Below are 16,766 nucleotides of genomic sequence, written 5' to 3'. Positions count from 1 at the left end.
CAAAGTCAATAAATGCCTGACAATTATGCCTAATGCAAAAAACACATGAAAAACTATTAACTCATAACCAAAACTTGATGAGAAGTCTTGCTGCCCTTACCAACAGTGGATAAATTCTTCTAACTTTGCTTCATAATTAACTGTAAATTATGTTGACATAAATTAAACTATAAAACATTAACTCTGCTGATACAATTTTGATCAAAGCCAAAAAATCATATGAGACACCAGTGGACAGAAAAAAGAACGGCCAGCTACTCGCAGCCAATGCTTATGGTCATTACAGCCCCTCCACCAGATGCCACTAAACTCAGCTGTCCCCAGTACTTACTGCAATGTGGACAGCATGACTGAGAATATCTATATAGCATTCTGATGTTGAAGGTTCCACTCTACTTCATTTTTAAAAAGAATATATTCTGCTGAAACAGACTAATTGACCTCATAACCCACTAATGGGTAGAGATTTGAAATTTGAAAACACCAGACTAGTGGGAGATTTGAGCTTGAACAGTCTATTGGTGGGAAGCATGTTTATATAGTGAAAGAAAAGAGACACAAAGGCAGAAGTTGAAGCGGTAGGAGGCAGCCAGCCTAATGGATGAAACAAATATCCTAAGGAGATGGGAAAGAAGGTATTTAGAGCAGATAGAGTCATTGGCTCAGTTAGGGGGTGAAGGCCAATCTACAGACGAGGAAGGGAAGACAGGAGACTGGGTTTAGTTTGTTGATGTGGGGAGGGGAATTTGCAGGAACTGTACTGTATGGCTTCTGTTTCCCTTTTTAAGAAAAAGACAGACATTTGTTGAGGAGGAGAAGTGAATATATAGAGCATCCAAAGGAAATGGGGGAGAGGTGGCCAAGGATGCATAGAAGGCTTCCTTCACGTGTTGAGAGCCCCCGCAGTTCCTTGACCTCGGACATTTAGGGAGCAGTCCCAAAGCAGCAAAATTTCCAAGTCTGGTAATATCTAGTGAATTTGCTGTTGCTTCAGATACTGACCACCTGGGTTGATGATGCTAAATCCACATTTCCAGCTCAAATCTCCCTTTCAAGCTTATTTTACCTGATATTTAGATTATTGGTCTTTTCACTTACTCTGACACCTAATCCACAATATATTAAAGAAATTTATCTATATTGTTTACCCAAATACACACCAGTATAATCTCAAATTAAAATAAGTATATTTTTGGATTAAATTCAATTTTGTGTTAAATTCAGCTTAGGAAAAGAGTATTTAATTTGAAGATGGTTTATAAAATCATTTGTGATCTTGAGCATTAAAAAAGTAAATAACTATTTTTAATACATTTTAGGTAATCTGTGTAAAATATAGTGCATCCTTATTTGAGGAAAAATTTTAAATACTCCCAAAATAGATAACATTAATAATTATTAACATTGAAAATGATTCCTTTATTTGCAAACAGTTTTCTATTTTAATAGTAATTAATACATACCAAAATATGATACACGGGACTTTTGCTTCTGGCTATGATACAGCAGCTTGTACAGAACAATCTAACTGCTGACAGCAATTATAAAACTGGATTTAGAAAATTCAAAGCAGTTGTTTGAAGACATCGAAAACAACCAGGGCAGTCAAGACTCAAAGGGCCAAGATCCCGGAGAGAAGGGAAAGCGACGAAGTGAGCCACATGGTCTCTGTGGCTTCTCTCCCTGAGCCCCTGCCAGTCCACATCCTAGTGCACAGAGGCCACGCTGGAATGGTGGCCTAGAGATGGCAGGGCACTCAGAGTCTGGGACGAGAAAAACCTGAGTTCAGAGTTATGAAGGCAGGTGGAACTCGAGGAACCAAGGTGCCAGGGGAAAGGGAGTCACACAGAGTCAAGGCTACGTGAAATTATACGTAACATTATAAACGATAAAGTAAGCAACCACAGGCTTGACACCTGCTCGTTAACAGAATTTAATGAACAGCCTTTCTCACGGCTGTGATGTGTCTGTGTGTACAGACGTGTGTGTACATGTGCACAGGCTGGAACACTTTATATAAGTAATATTATACGTGCTCTCACAGATTCTGCCTCTTTTCACTCACGGTATGTCACAGTCAAGTTTTCCTTTTGAATGCCTGCTTATGACTCTGCTGGATGATTCTAACAAACTTCGGTCAATCCACATTGCTGGTTCCAGCTTCTTCTGCTATTAAGAAGATTTCAGTGAACACTTCTGTAGTTATTATATTATTCACTGCTGGAATATCTCCCTGGAGTAAACTCCTAGAAGTGGAAGTGCTGAGTCAAAAAGCATACACAGTTGAAAGGTTTGACGACATATTGCCAGAGTTGCTCCAGGAACACGGATGTTTGCTTCCCCAACAGCACACAAGAGAACCTGTATTCCTACCCATAGCGTCACGACGTGTGGGAAATCTTTTCCCCTTTACCAGCTTATTAGGCGAAAAATTGTATTTAATTTTTGTTTTAGTTTATAATTAAACCTAAAAGACGAAGTTGAACATCTTATTTTTATTGTTTCATCTATGCCTCCTTTGCCAATTTAAAAAATTAGGATATTCTCTCTTTTATCAATTTGTAAGAGCTGTTTTTATATTAAGGATAGTAATTTTGTCACATAGAGTGCTAATTATTTTTGAGGAAGATCAGCCCTGAGCTAACATCTGTGCCTATCTTCCCCTACTTTATACGTGGGACACCTGCCACAGCATGGCTTGATGAGCAGTGCATATGTCCACACCCAGGATCTGAACCGGCGAACCCTGGGCAGCCAAAGCAGAGTGTGAGAACTTAACTGCTGTGCTACCGGGATAGCCCCACAAATTTTTTTAAAGTTTGTTTTTTAACTTTGTTTGTGGTTGACTACATAGAAATTTTAAATTCTGTTACCCTGTGTGTGTGTGTGAATTTAATGGCAGGATCCTCTTCATCAAGTCTCTCTCATTTTTGCCAGCAGTAACCCTCGAGAAAACCGTCGAAGGATGAGAGCACCTTTCATCAGTAACCAGGCAGAAGAAAACATGGGTGCTGCTCTAGGCAACGCCGTGGACACAGAAGTAGATAAATCCTTGGAAGAAGAGGGAGGGAATTACTGAAGTTGTAACTGGAAAAGTCACCTCTGGGGTCTTACATTAACAGGAAGTTGTCCTTTAGAATGCTCCATTCTGCATCCTTATCCAATCCCCAAGCCTTAGCTTCTTAAAGACCCTGCAAGAAGCTATAGGAGCTCCCATCAATGTTTTAGAAGATGGAGAACCCCCAATTCTGATGTTACGTGTGCAGCGAAGGGAGATGTGCTCTTAGAGTTTCAATTTGAAATGAAGAATAAATTCCCTTGTAGGCACATTTTATACATGGTGATTAGGATGATCTGGTAGAGTCTAGCTGTGGATAAAGACTAGTATACAGACAATTACAAGTTACTTCCTTTGTCCAGCATCTGAATATCCTTCCAACTTGGGAGGAATTCCTCAGAAGTTTAGAGAAAGAGTCTTACATTATATTATGGAAGCTGAAGTGTGGCATATATTTTCCCTCGTCAATGTATCCATTTGATATTCTGATTCTGAAGCAGGCACCAAAAAGAAGGAAGGGACACGGGTCCAAGACAAGGATGCTCCTATCACCACCATTAGTCAACAGTGTACTAGCTGAAGATCCTAGGCAGCACAATGACACAAGAAAAAAAGTACAAGAATTAGAAAAAAAATCCATGAAATAGTCATTATTATTTATTGACAGTAACGGCAACAATAGTCATATTATTTGTAGATATGATTATCTATATGGAAAATTCAAAAGAATCTACAGATAAATTCTCAGAATTAATATGAGTTTAGCAAGATTTCCAGATGTGGTATCAATATAAAAAGACAATTGCATTTCTATTCACCAGGAAAAAAAATTTAGTAGCATAAAATAATATAAAGCATCTAGGAATAAATAAAGAAAACATATGCAGGTCCTTTGTACAGAATACTCAAAGTCTTCATTGAAGAACATTAAGGAGATGCAAATAAATGGAGAGACATATCTCATTTGTGTAAAGATGACAAAATATTGGATAACGAGCAATTCTAGTGAAATTCCCAACAGGTAATTTCATGGAGCACAAAAGGCTGAATTTAAAATTCATTTGGTTCTTTTGTCATAAATTAACTGACCATAATGCATGGGTTTATTTCTAGGCTCTCATTCTGTTCCATTGATCTATGTGTTTGTTTTTATGCCATTACCATACTGTTTTAATTAGTATAGCTTTGTAATATACCAAATGTAGCATAGCCAAGAATATTCAAAGGACAGTCTCTTCAACAAATGGTGTTGGGAAAACTGGACAGCCACATGCAAAAGAATGAAACTCAATCAGTATCTTACAGTATACCCCAAAATTAACTCAAAGTGGACTAGAGACTTGAATGTAAGACCTGGAATCATAAAACTCCCAGAAGAAAAAATAGGTGGTAATCTTGTTGCTATCACTGTTGGTGATGACTTTTCAAATTTGACACCAAAAACGAAAGCAACAAAGGCAAAAATAAACAAGTGAGACTACATCAAATTAAAAAGCTTCTGCATAGCAAAGGAAGCCATCAACAAAATGAAAAGGCAACCTATTGATTGGGAGAAAATATTTGCAAATTAATATCTGAATAAGAGGCTAACATCCAAAATATATAAAGAACTCATACAATTCAGTAGCAAAAAACCCCCAAACAATTCAATCAAAAAATGGGCAGAAGATCTGAACAGACATTTTTCCAAAGAAGATATGTAGATGGCCAACAGATACATAAAAAGATGCTCAACATCATTAATCATCAGGGAAATGCAAATCAAAGCCAAAGGGAGATATCATCTCACACCTGTTAGACTGGCTATTATCAAAAAGACAAGAGAGAAGTGTTCATGAGGATGTGGAGAAAAGGGACTCATGCACTGTTGGTGGGAATGTAAACTGGTGCAGCTGCTATGAAAAACAATATGTAAGTTACTAAAAAAATTAAAAATAGGACCCGCCCCAGTGGCATGGTGGTTAAGTTCGCACACTCCACTTTGGTGGCCCGGGGTTTGTAGGTTCAGATCTCGGGTGTGGACCTAGCACTGCTTGTCAAGCCACACTGTGGCAGCATCCCATGTAACACAGAGGAAGACTGGCACAGATGTCAGCTCAGGGCTGATCTTCCTCACATACACACACAAATTAAAAATAGAACTACCACGTGATCCAGCAATTCCGCTTCTGAGTATTTATCTGAAGAAAATGAAAACACTAACTCAAAAACATATGTACTCCCCCATGTTCATTGCAGCATTATTTACAATAGCCAAGACATGGAAACAACCTAAGTGTCCATGGATGGATGACTGGATAAAGAAAATGTGGTGTATGTATACAATGGAACATCACTCAGCCATAAAAATAAGAATGCAATCTTGCCATTTGCAACAACATGGATGGACCTTGAGAGCATTACGCTAAGTGAAATAAGTCAGACAGAGAAAGACAAATACCAAGTGATCTCTCTTAAATGAGGAATTTTTAAAAAACCAAGCTCGTAGATACAGAGAACAGATTGGTGGATGCTGGTGGCAGGGGCGGGGTGGAAGAGGGGATGGTGGGAGATATGGGTGAAAAATAAAAGTAAATTTAAACAAGAAGTAAAGGGAATTTGTGAGATCCTGTGATCAACCTAAAGGGAAATATTTTCTCAAGTGTAATTAGCTATGCATATTGCCATAAAAACCAAACTAAAAAAGAAATCAGTCTTAAACCCACAACTTGTGATCATTCTCATTTCCCTTTATGTTGCTACCATTTGTATGAAAACGTGGTGACATTCTCTTACTCTAATTCCACTGCTATTTGTGATGAAGGCAGGAAAGACTCCCACAGATAAAGGGAGCTTTGGTAAATGTGTGGGCAAAAGAGACTTTAAGAGTTCCAATGAAAAATTATTCTGACCTCACAGCAAATCTTAAATTATATTATTTTCTGGGGCTCTAAGTTGTTTATTCAAGAATCACAACTTGACTCCTATGGAAGATGAGAGAAGAAAGAATAAAAATGTATCAAGCACTTCATAGGTATCAGGCACTTTTACAAATATTTCTTCTAAAAAGATAGTTATGCCTAAAAAATTATAAAATAAAATTCATTTCAAAAAGCAAAAGTGAAGAAGAGCTAAACCATTCTTGAGGAAGAAAATGTAAGCAAGGTGCATGCTCTACCAGGAGTCAAGACTGCTATCAAGTTACAGTGACTAAAATAATGTGGGCCTGGCACAGGACAGACTGACAGATGGGCAGACAGAATCCACATCCTAAAAAGACCCTCGCATAACAGGGAACATAGTATAGGGCAGAGCTGGCATTTGGGGTCAGTGAGAAAAGGTAGCAGTTCATCTTTTAATCAATGATGCAAGAAAACTGGATATGCACATAGAAAAAATAAAAATGGATCCCTACCTCGCACCTAAAAAACAATAAAACGAAACTCAGATATATGAAGACCTTGGAAAAGACAGAAATTGCAAAACTTTAAATGAAAATAGAAGAAAAATATCTCAGAGGAGGGAAAGATTTCTTAAACAAGATGCAAAAATTTAAACAACATAAAGGAAATTTACTACATTGAAATTAAGAAATTCTGTTCATCAAAAAACACCACTAGTGGGGCCGGCCCTGTGGCTAAGTGGTTAAGTTTGTGTGCTCTGCTTTGGTGGCCCAACGTTCGCTGGTTTGGATCCTGGGTGCAGACCTACTCACTGCTCATCAGGTCATGCTGAGGCGGCATCCCACATAGAGGAACTAGAAGGACTTACAACTAGAATATACATCTATGTACTGGGGCTTTGGGGAGGCAAAAAAAAAAGATGAAGATTGGCAACACATGTTAGCTCAGGGCCAATCTTCCTCACCAAAAAGTATACTTAAAAAAACCCCCCAAAACAGCAAGAAATCGAAGGGCAGTCCTACCTGTGAGAACATCTTTGGGATATGCAAACTAACAAAGGGCTCACATTCAATATGTATAAAGAACTCCTACACATCAACTAGGAAAAATGGGTGAAATACACGAACAGGTGTCTTGCAGAAGAGCAAGTATGCAGGCCCATGAACACAGGAGAAACCCCCAGACTCAGCAGTAAATGGGGAGTCTAGTCTAAACAGGTCAAGACTGAGCTCTGGGGGCCGGCTCCGTGGCCGTGTGGTTAAGTTTGTACGCTCCTCTGTGGCGGCCCAGGGTTCGGATCCCGGGCGTGGACATGGCACCACTCGTCAGGCCACGTTGAGGCGGTGTCCCACATCCCACAACTAGAAGGACCTGCAACTAAGTTATACAACTATGTACGGGGGGGGGGGGGGGGGGGGGGAGGGGGGTGGTTTGGGAGATAAAGCAGAAAAAAAAAAAGATTGGCAACAGTTGTTAGCCCAGGTGCCAATCTTTAAACAAACAAACAAACAAACGAACAAAAAGACTGAGCTCTGCTGCCCGGCGGCCTGGGAAGGATGCCAAAGCTGGTGCTCCCAGCGTCCACGGAGGCCTGCAGCAGCGGGGCGCTTGTCATTGCTCGTGGGAGTATGCATATACTCCGTCACAACCATTTTGGAAAACAGTTTGCCGTTTCCCAGCAAAGTTAAATATGCACATTCCCTGTTACCTAGAAATTCTACTTTCCATATAGACCCTCGGTGAATTCTGAAATATGGGCACCAGGTGGCATAGACATCTAATTAGCAGGATTGTGCCTGGGGAAAAACCATTCTTCCATTAACAGTAGGAAAGATTGATTAGTTCTGGTATATTAAAACCATAAAACGGTGAGAGCGAATGAATTATAGCTACTCACGCCAACAAGGACAAATTGCAGAAACATGCAGTGAACAAAAACACGTATCTTTTAGAATCCTGAGGTTCAGTTTCAACGTGGAGGGGTCCCCACACATACAACATAAAGGTCTCCAGTGCCAGCGGGGACTCAGTTCTGACCCTGTCTACCCAGAGATGGCATCAGATCCCACAGGTAAAGAGCTCAATCCTACAAGGCTGCCCCCCACTTCAGATGCCACTGGCAAGTCCAAGTTGTCCCCTGTGCTTCTGACCATCTGGTTGCCACCTCCCCCTCCCCAGGTTCGATTAATGTGCTAGAGCGGCTCCCTGAACTCAGAGAAACATGCTCCTCACTGGATTGCTGGCTTAGCGTAAAGGCTGGACCTCAGGAACAGCCGGATGGAAGAGATGCATGGGGCAGGGCCGGGGAAAGGGCGCGGTCCTTTTCCATGCACTCCCGGGATCGCCACCTGCTCACCGCGCCAGGGCTCTCTGAACCCTGCCCTTCCGGGTTTAGTGGAGGCTTCATCACACTGTCCTGATTGGTTACGTCATTGGCACTCAATCGACTTCCAGCCCCTCCTCTCTCCTCACAGGTCAGGGGTGGGGCTGAAAGTCCCGACCCTCTGACCAATTGATTGGGTTCCCTGGCAGCCAGGCCCATCCCTAGACGCTATCCAAAGTCACCTCATTAACATAACGAAAGTCACCTTTGTGGCTCTCTCTCTTAGGAAATTCCACGGGTTTTAGGAGCTCTGTGCCAGGAATGGAGGAAGACCAAACACCCATTTCTTACTACAAACCACAGCATCATAGCACGTCACCGAGGAACGTGTCAGTCTGATTTCACCCATACAAAGTACAAAAACGGGCAGCACCCACAATGCTGCACGGAGCTTGGGGACACAAACACGTAGTAAAACTATAAATAGGAGCAAATCCAGGGTCTCGTGATGGCAGAGATGAGGGAAGGGGGTCATCAGCAGAGCTCGGGGGCCTCGGAATCATGCCCAGCAGCAGCTGCAGAAGTTCCACTGTGTTATTCTTCACCCTGCACAGAACGCCACAGCCCCTCTTTCACGTGTAGGATTCCCCACAACTCAGTAAAGTGAAGGAGCAGGGACAGCCGGGACTCACGCTGCGCGGATGCAGCCGATGTGGCGACGGTTGACCCGCCCACCTGGAGACCGGACCCTGAGCCCATTTCCCTCTTGCTGGTCTCCTTTGGGTTTGGCCTATTTGCCAAGCCTAGTTCCTCAGCCTTTTCACTAAAATTCTGTGAGCTGCCGGACACCCTTCCAAAAAGGTGTCTTTCTGCTGAAGTTTATCAGAGTTGCTGCCGCTGGTTACTCTCAAAAAAGAAATGCATCCTCACCCTGAGGGGAAGTAAATTGCTTCCCGAAGCTTGTAGAGGTGCTGAATCAAGACTGGGGCTGGGAGTCTGCCCACAAGCAGCCAGTCTCAGCTTTGACCCGAGACGGGAGAAGAGAGCAGGTGATGAGAGGCGGGCGAGGGTTCTGGGTTCCTTACTGATGCTCCCCCAGAACCTCCTCTGCCCGTGGCTTGTCTTACTACCGGCCCCCAACTCCATCTCTTTTCTTTAAATACCTTAGGCAAGCCCTCATTTTATTGTGCCTCTTAGTAGCAATTGTTAATGCAAAAGCCAGATAACTATTCTATAGATAAGAGAAAGAAGGTGAGTTTTACCTGAGCCAAGCTGAGGACTGCAGCCCAGGAAGGCAGTCTCCACAAAGGAAGAAACCATTCTAGAGAAGTGTGGTTTTCAATTCAGTTTTATACATTTTTAGAACAAGGAGCAGACATCCAGCACACCCAGGACACATGTTCATCAAGGTCTTAGAGAGACATTCAGTTACGGGTTAGCAGGTCGACACGACCTTGATTTCCAGGTAAGGGAAATTATCTTCAGGAGGAGGTGTGCATGCTTATCTTTGAAGACTGCGTTCTTCTACTTTGAGGCGATGTGTAAGTATCTTTTACTTTAATGTTTAAAGCAGACATGTGTACAGTGTGTTTGATGGCTCATAACTCAGTACTGTTTAGTTCAGGCTGAACCAGGTTTAAACCAGAACAGCCACCTCGCATACCTCAGTATGTGAAAATGTAGTATCATATTCGGTACCATTGACCACTCTTTCCTTGAAATGCACTCCTTTATTGGGTCCTGTGACGTCACATTTGCCTTGTTCCTCCCTGTGTTTCTAGTTGTCTTCCTCACCGGCTCTCTTTAGAGTCATTCACACTCACTCCCAGCGCTAGCCTTCTTAGGGGTGCCCCCTCTCCCTCTCTCTTTTCCAGCCCTCCTCTCTCTTCTGTCTCCCCCTCCCACCTCGGATAGGCCATCACTTCCACTCTCAGATGCTTCCGTCAGTGATCAAACCTGTGTTTTGCTCTCTATCCTTCTGGTTCCAGCACTGGTCACTCAATTATTCCAAATTCAGAAAGACATGAAAGTAGTGTTGTTTGTTGGTCTCTTGCAGCTTCCAGCAAGAAAGAGTGAGAAAAATTGGAGTGAAAGTTCTGGGGTCTGGGGGCAAGGAGGCACGCTTTGAGAGTGACTGACTTCGCTGGATACGTTTATTTTCGAGAAAAGACGTCTAAGGCGTGAAGATGTTAGAGAAGTGTCAGACTGCACGGCTGGTTACTGGAGAGTCTGGGTAAGGACCAGGAATCCTGACTTGGGATCCAATGCCCTCACCTCAGGCAGCTCTATTAGTGTCACCTCTCAAATATTCACTACCCTTGAGACCCAAAGTTTGTAAAAATTCACTGGTGTGCCGCTGTCCTGCCTTCAGATATATTTTGCACAGGATAGTTATTGTGACACATAAAAAACAGAAAAGGCCTATGAAGGACACGTCTGTTTCTTAGGTATGTTTGAAACTATCTTAACACAACCCTTTACAAATTCAATTCTGAAAACCATGCCTTAGCTCCTACACAGAAAAAAATGATTAGAAGTTCCTCACACTTGATCTGTTTTTCCTGTGAGCCACATAAAGTTATGTTAGAATGAGCTACTGTAACGTCCTTATAAGATGCTAAGTCCACTGTGATTTAGTGAACATTTTCATTCCGTACATTAAAGAAAGTGTCTTTTGCAATGTTGGATAAAATACAGATAAACTGTTGGAAAGGCTGAAAGAAAGCATACAGCACGTCATTTAGGAAGCTTTGCCAAGTGCAACGTTCTGCGAAGACACGGTGCTGTGGAGATAATTAATGCTCTACTTCAGGGGTGCCTGCTGCTGTCCTGGCCCTGGGGACAGAGGCAGGAAATCCCTGATCCGCAGTCTGCAGCGGCCCAGAGCCGCCACCAACCTGGAGCCTGCCTAGCTGAGGACATCTTGAGGAGCTGGGCGGGACTCTTTGAGGAGCTGGGCGGGACTCTCTGAGGGGCTGGGCGGGGCTCATGGAGGAGCTGGGCGGGGCTCTCGGAGGGGCTGGGCAGGGCTCATGGAGGAGCTGGGCGGGACTCTCGGAGGGGCTGGGCGGGGCTCATGGAGGAGCTGGGCGGGGCTCTCGGAGGGGCTGGGCGGGGCTCATGGAGGAGCTGGGCGGGACTCTTTGAGGAGCTGGGCGGGACTGTCTGAGGGGCTGGGCGGGGCTCATGGAGGAGCTGGGCGGGGCTCTCGGAGGGGCTGGGCGGGGCTCATGGAGGAGCTGGGCGGGACTCTTTGAGGAGCTGGGCGGGACTCTCGGAGGGGCTGGGCGGGGCTCATGGAGGAGCTGGGCGGGGCTCTCGGAGGGGCTGGGCAGGGCTCATGGAGGAGCTGGGCGGGACTCTCGGAGGGGCTGGGCGGGGCTCATGGAGGAGCTGGGCGGGGCTCTCGGAGGGGCTGGGCGGGGCTCATGGAGGAGCTGGGCGGGGCTCTTCGAGGATTTGGGCCGAGTCCCAGACTCCAGGCTGGGCCTTCTCTCCGGATCCTCACAGTGGTCTGGTTTTGCCCCCAGCCCATCCCTGCTGCCTTGCCCACGAGGGACTGCTATTAGGGAGAGATTCGTTCCTGCCTCCCCAGACACGACTCCTCGCACCTAGCTGCCTTCTCTTTGCTCTGTATTGGGCAGTGAGGGCTCTGGGGTCCAGCTGCGTGGGAGAGGTCTTAGAGCGCAGTTACAATCAGCTCCCTCGGGGCGATGAGGAGGGGAGAGCAGGGGGAGGGGGTGGGACTCCTTCCCAGACCCCTGCCGACCCAGCTTGAGAGGAGAAGGGCACTCGCTGAGGCCTGCAGCAAGAGTGCAGAGTTTTGAATAAGGAATGGAAGATGGCTCTGTTACTGCTTAGGGAAGCAAGCCCGTCCAATACCTTAATTCCTGTGTCTTACTAAGCTTAGCCCTTTTAAGTGAGACAAGGCATTAGTAACCAAGCCCTCTGACCTCTGAGGAGGTCTTGGGAATAAGCAAGTTCATGAGAACTGGGGCCCCTTTCTGTTAAGACAACCCCGAGAAGAGAGACCAGTGGGAGGCTGGCCTGGTAGTGCTTTCCACACAGCTCCCGTGAAGACTAAATGAAATAAGGCAGGGGAAGGACTTGCCAGAGTTGAATGCTTAATAAATGTCAGTTCCATTCCATTTTTCCCTCTCAAACTCCGAAAACATATACAACATGGCCCAGTTGTTTCTCGTTCAGCACACTCTTCTCAGTCCCTGTTTGAGGACCTGCGAGGGCCGGGTGTTGCCAAGAAACGAGATTCACCGTCGCAGTGACACTGTCACCCAGTTGCCCCATCTTTGTATGGGGAGCCATCCTGGGCTTTTCAGGGCTTTGCACGTGTGGGATGGAGATGCTAAACACGGACCACGGGGCAGGCGAGTGAACCTCTTTGAGTAGGAACACCACGTAGTGGGATCTCCAGACAAAGGGGGCTGTAGGAACCATCTTTTAAAATGGTTCTTTTTCCATTAATGTAGTTTATATGCTGTGCTGGGTTGAATAGTGACCCCGTCCCCAATTCGCATCCACTGGCAACTTCAGAATGTGAGTTAGTTGGAAACAGAGTCATTGCAGATGTGGTTAGTTGAGAAGAGGTCATACTGGATTTTGGTGGGCCCTAAATCTGACGACTGGTGTCTTTGTAAGAGAAAGGAGAGGGAAGTTTGGAGACATACACACCCCCCACAGCCCAGGGAAGAAGGTCAGGGGGCATGGGCGCAGAGATCAGTGAAGCAGCTACAAGCCAAGCAAAGTCAAGGATTGCCAGGAGCTGCCAGTAGCCAGGAAGAGGCGAAGAGGAACTCTTCCCTGGAGCCTTCTGATGGCCCTGCCAACACCTTGATTTCAGACTTTTAGCCTCCAGGACTGTGAGAAAATAAACTTCTGTTAGTTTAAGCCACCAGTTTGTGGTACTTTGTCACGGCAGCCCCAGAAATCAATGCACACACTCAGACGGGAAGGGTTTCTCATGGGCCTTCATGCCTTTGGGTGGAGGCAATATTGCACTCCCGCGAGAGTTCCCAGTTCTCTTTCCCACTTTTCCTCCCGTTGACGTCTCCCATTCCTAAGTCTCTGGAAAGGCTACTGTGCCTGGTTCCCCTGACAGAGTGACCAACTCGTTCTGTTTGCCCAGAACTTGGTTTAGCACTGCAAGTCCCGTGTCCTGGACCCTTTCAGTCCCGGCAGAGGGCCTGGTCACGCCATCCGAAGGCCTTCCTTGCACACACAGGTGGTTCCCTCCAGGCAGAGAGTCTCCCTACAGGTGCTGCAGGCCCGGGGGACAGAGGGGACAATTCCCTCAGGGGGATTCCCACACCCTCCTCACAAGAACCACTCGGGGTCCTTGTGCATATGCATACACCCAGCCCTGCTGTTGATGACCACATGGCCTGGTTTGTCAGGACCTTTCCTGCTGGCACCTGGAGGATGAACTGTACACAGCCTACCTTACTGCAGAGGCACCCTCTCGAGGTGGGGCCGGGACAGGTGTGATCTTCAGAAGCAGCCAGGTGAATCCTACATTGCCAGAGTCCAGGCTTAGCGCAGTCAGCCGCATCAGTGCTTGACTTCTCAGGGCAGAGCAATGATTTTCCAAGCAAGGGATCCTCACCTACCAAAGACTATGGCTTTAGCTGGGGCTAAAATTCATTGTCCACAGCAGGATTTATTACTATCCTGATTATGCAAATCTATAGAGCTTGTACACATCCTCACATTTCAATCTCTTTTCTTCTAACAATCTCTTTTATCTCAAAACACAGGTTCCCACAGAGGGCTGGCCCGGTGGCACAGTGGTTAAGTTCACTCACTCTGCTGCAGCGGCCCAGGGTTCACAGGTTTGGATCCCAGGTGCGGACATGGCACCGCTTGCCAAGCCATGCTGTGGCAGCATCCCACATATAAAATAGAGGAAGATGGGCACAGGTGTTAGCTCAGGGCCAGTCTTCCTCACAAAAAACAGACAAACAAAAACCCACAGATTCCCACAAAGTGAATGCAGGGGACACCATTTATCTGGGTTTCCTCAGTCCTGCTATGAGCATCATCTCTCAGATAACTCACTTTCTGCTGTGCCTGATTGCTGAAGACGCTCCCAGCTCTTCAGTGTAGCCCTCCCCAGAGTCATCTTGGCTTCAGGAAATCTCTAGTCCAGGAAACCTCTACTCCAGGAAACAAATGGTTCCACCATGTGTGACCAGTTCACTTTACGATTTGTGCCTGAACCATGAATAATCATGACTTCTTAGTAGCATTTTTTAATGAGAGAATCAGAAACAGGGATTTTAACTCATTTTTGTGTGTTCTGTGTTTGTGAGTTGTCCTGCATTTAAAATTAGTGGGCAGAGCCCAGCACCCCCCAAAGGAGAAATGTTCCATGTTGGAAACTTGTTTCATTATTTATATTAGATAAATAGGTATTTCCACCTCAGGAAGTTCGAAAGACTAAGACGCCCCTGAGATGGGAGTTAAGGAATCTGTAGATGCCTCAGAAAACATTGTAGGAGGATTATTCCTATAACTCGAGGAAGGCAGGCTCTGTGACAAAGCAAGATTCATTACAAAGCCAAAATTATTTTTCAAACTTCTGGCATATTTAGATAGGATTTTCATGCCAGGCCAAATAATTATGAAATTAAAAAATTTCTTGCAGGAATGCTTGGAATTTTATGCTAATAAAGACATAACTTTAGAAGACTTTTTCTCTGTGAAAATGTTATGTCTTATAACTTTCTTCCAGGCACTTGAGGTGAAAAGTGTGACAAAATTCCTGTAAGAAGCCAAGGTAAGAGGCACTTACTGTAAATTCTTATTCACATGTGCCATTTACTGATTCATTTATTTCCTCCTTCAGCAAACATCTTCTGAGTGTCTGCCTGTGCCAGGCACTGGGTGATTTCCGAGTGTGCTGCCCTGGAGGAGACAGACATGCTCCTCTGCCTTCACGGAACCGTCTTCCGGGGGGAGATGCTCAGTCAACAACAGTGAACAACAAACAAGACATTGCAGCTGTGAAGCGCAGCCTGAAGGGCTGGCTTAGCAGGCTCAGGCTGTTGACACCCTGCAGGTTCCAGAGAAAGGCCTGTCTTTGGGGGGCTGGCCCTGGACCAGCTCCTGGGAGATAACCTCTGAGCCTGGGACTGTCCCGCCTGGAGGGGGTGCTTCAGGTCTCAGAGGCCCTGGGCCCTGCTGTGTCAGCCTGACCACTGGGGACAGGGGGGCTGTAAACTGAGCAGTCAGGTCAGTGACGGGCACTGCATGCCCATGGGCCTGAACCACAGTAAAACCTCTGGGCACCGAGACTCAGTGCACATCACTGCTTGGCAGTACGTCACACGTGTTGTCACAGAGCATTGCTGGCAGAATGCAGGGCGTCTCCCTGTGGCTCCTGGCAACCACGCAGCTCTTCTCTTTGCTGGTTTTGATCTGCATTCTTTCACTGCAATGAACCACTACCATGAAGATAACGAATGGAGCCCTGTGATTCCCTGTAGCGCATCACTGAGTCTGAGCGTGGTTGGGGACCCTCGATGCACAGATGACATTAAATGAAATGAACAGGTGATGTGTTAGAGTGACTGAGTGGGGGGCCCCGACACCTCCCAGCCTCATCAAGATGGAGAATGTGCTGAAGGCTGAGGGAGGAGAGAGTGCTGGGCATGAGCAGAGCTCAGGGAGGAGTGCTCCTGGCAGAGGGAGCAGTGACGGCAGAGGCTTCGGGACTGCCAAGGGCCTGGGTGTTGGAGGACAGGGAGGAGGCCAGGAGGAGCCTGGTGGAGGCATGTGGCACCAGGTGGGGCTGGGACGATTAGCCAGGCCTTTAGAGCTCAGGAGGGAGTTTGGATTTCATGACAGTCATGCACTGTATAGCGACTTGTCAGTCAGGACTGTGGTCCCATAAGATGAGTCCTGTAGAGCCCAGGTGTGTGGCAGGCTGTACCATCTAGGTTTGTTTAAGGACACTCTGTGATATTTGCACAACGACGACATGGCCTAATGACACATCTCAGGATGTGTCCCCATCCTTGGGCGACGAGTGGCTGTAAAGCACGCGAGTCTTGTCTGGCGAGGTTACAGCAGGCCTACTCCTGTGGCTTTTTCCTGCATTCATAAACTCGATGCATGTGCAGGCATTTTTATGAAGGGGCTCACGGCAGGTTGCCATTATCCGCCAGAACAACCTGTGGACCTCGACGGCTGAAGGACATTCTCTACCTGCAGCTATAGCAGCCAAGGTGACCCTCCCACTCAAGAGGCTGTTCGTCACTCCTGCACATCTCCATCCTCGCCAGAGGCTCCTTGTGGACCATTCCCCCTGACTCTGAGCTCAGCCCCGTATGCTCTATGCCAAGTCCAGCTCCACGCACAGCCCATTACGGCAGAGAGTTTCTGCGGCTGGCAGCAGAGGGGGCAGAGGCGTTCAGTGTGAGGGGGTCTGAGTGTGCGACTGCTGGCTCTGAGGATGGAGGCCAGGGAGGAGCGAGGGCCGCTGTGC

This window comes from Equus asinus, chromosome 24, assembly GCF_041296235.1.
Source record: "Equus asinus isolate D_3611 breed Donkey chromosome 24, EquAss-T2T_v2, whole genome shotgun sequence".
Taxonomy (NCBI): Eukaryota; Metazoa; Chordata; class Mammalia; order Perissodactyla; family Equidae; genus Equus; species Equus asinus.
This window is presented reverse-complemented; position numbering follows the sequence as displayed.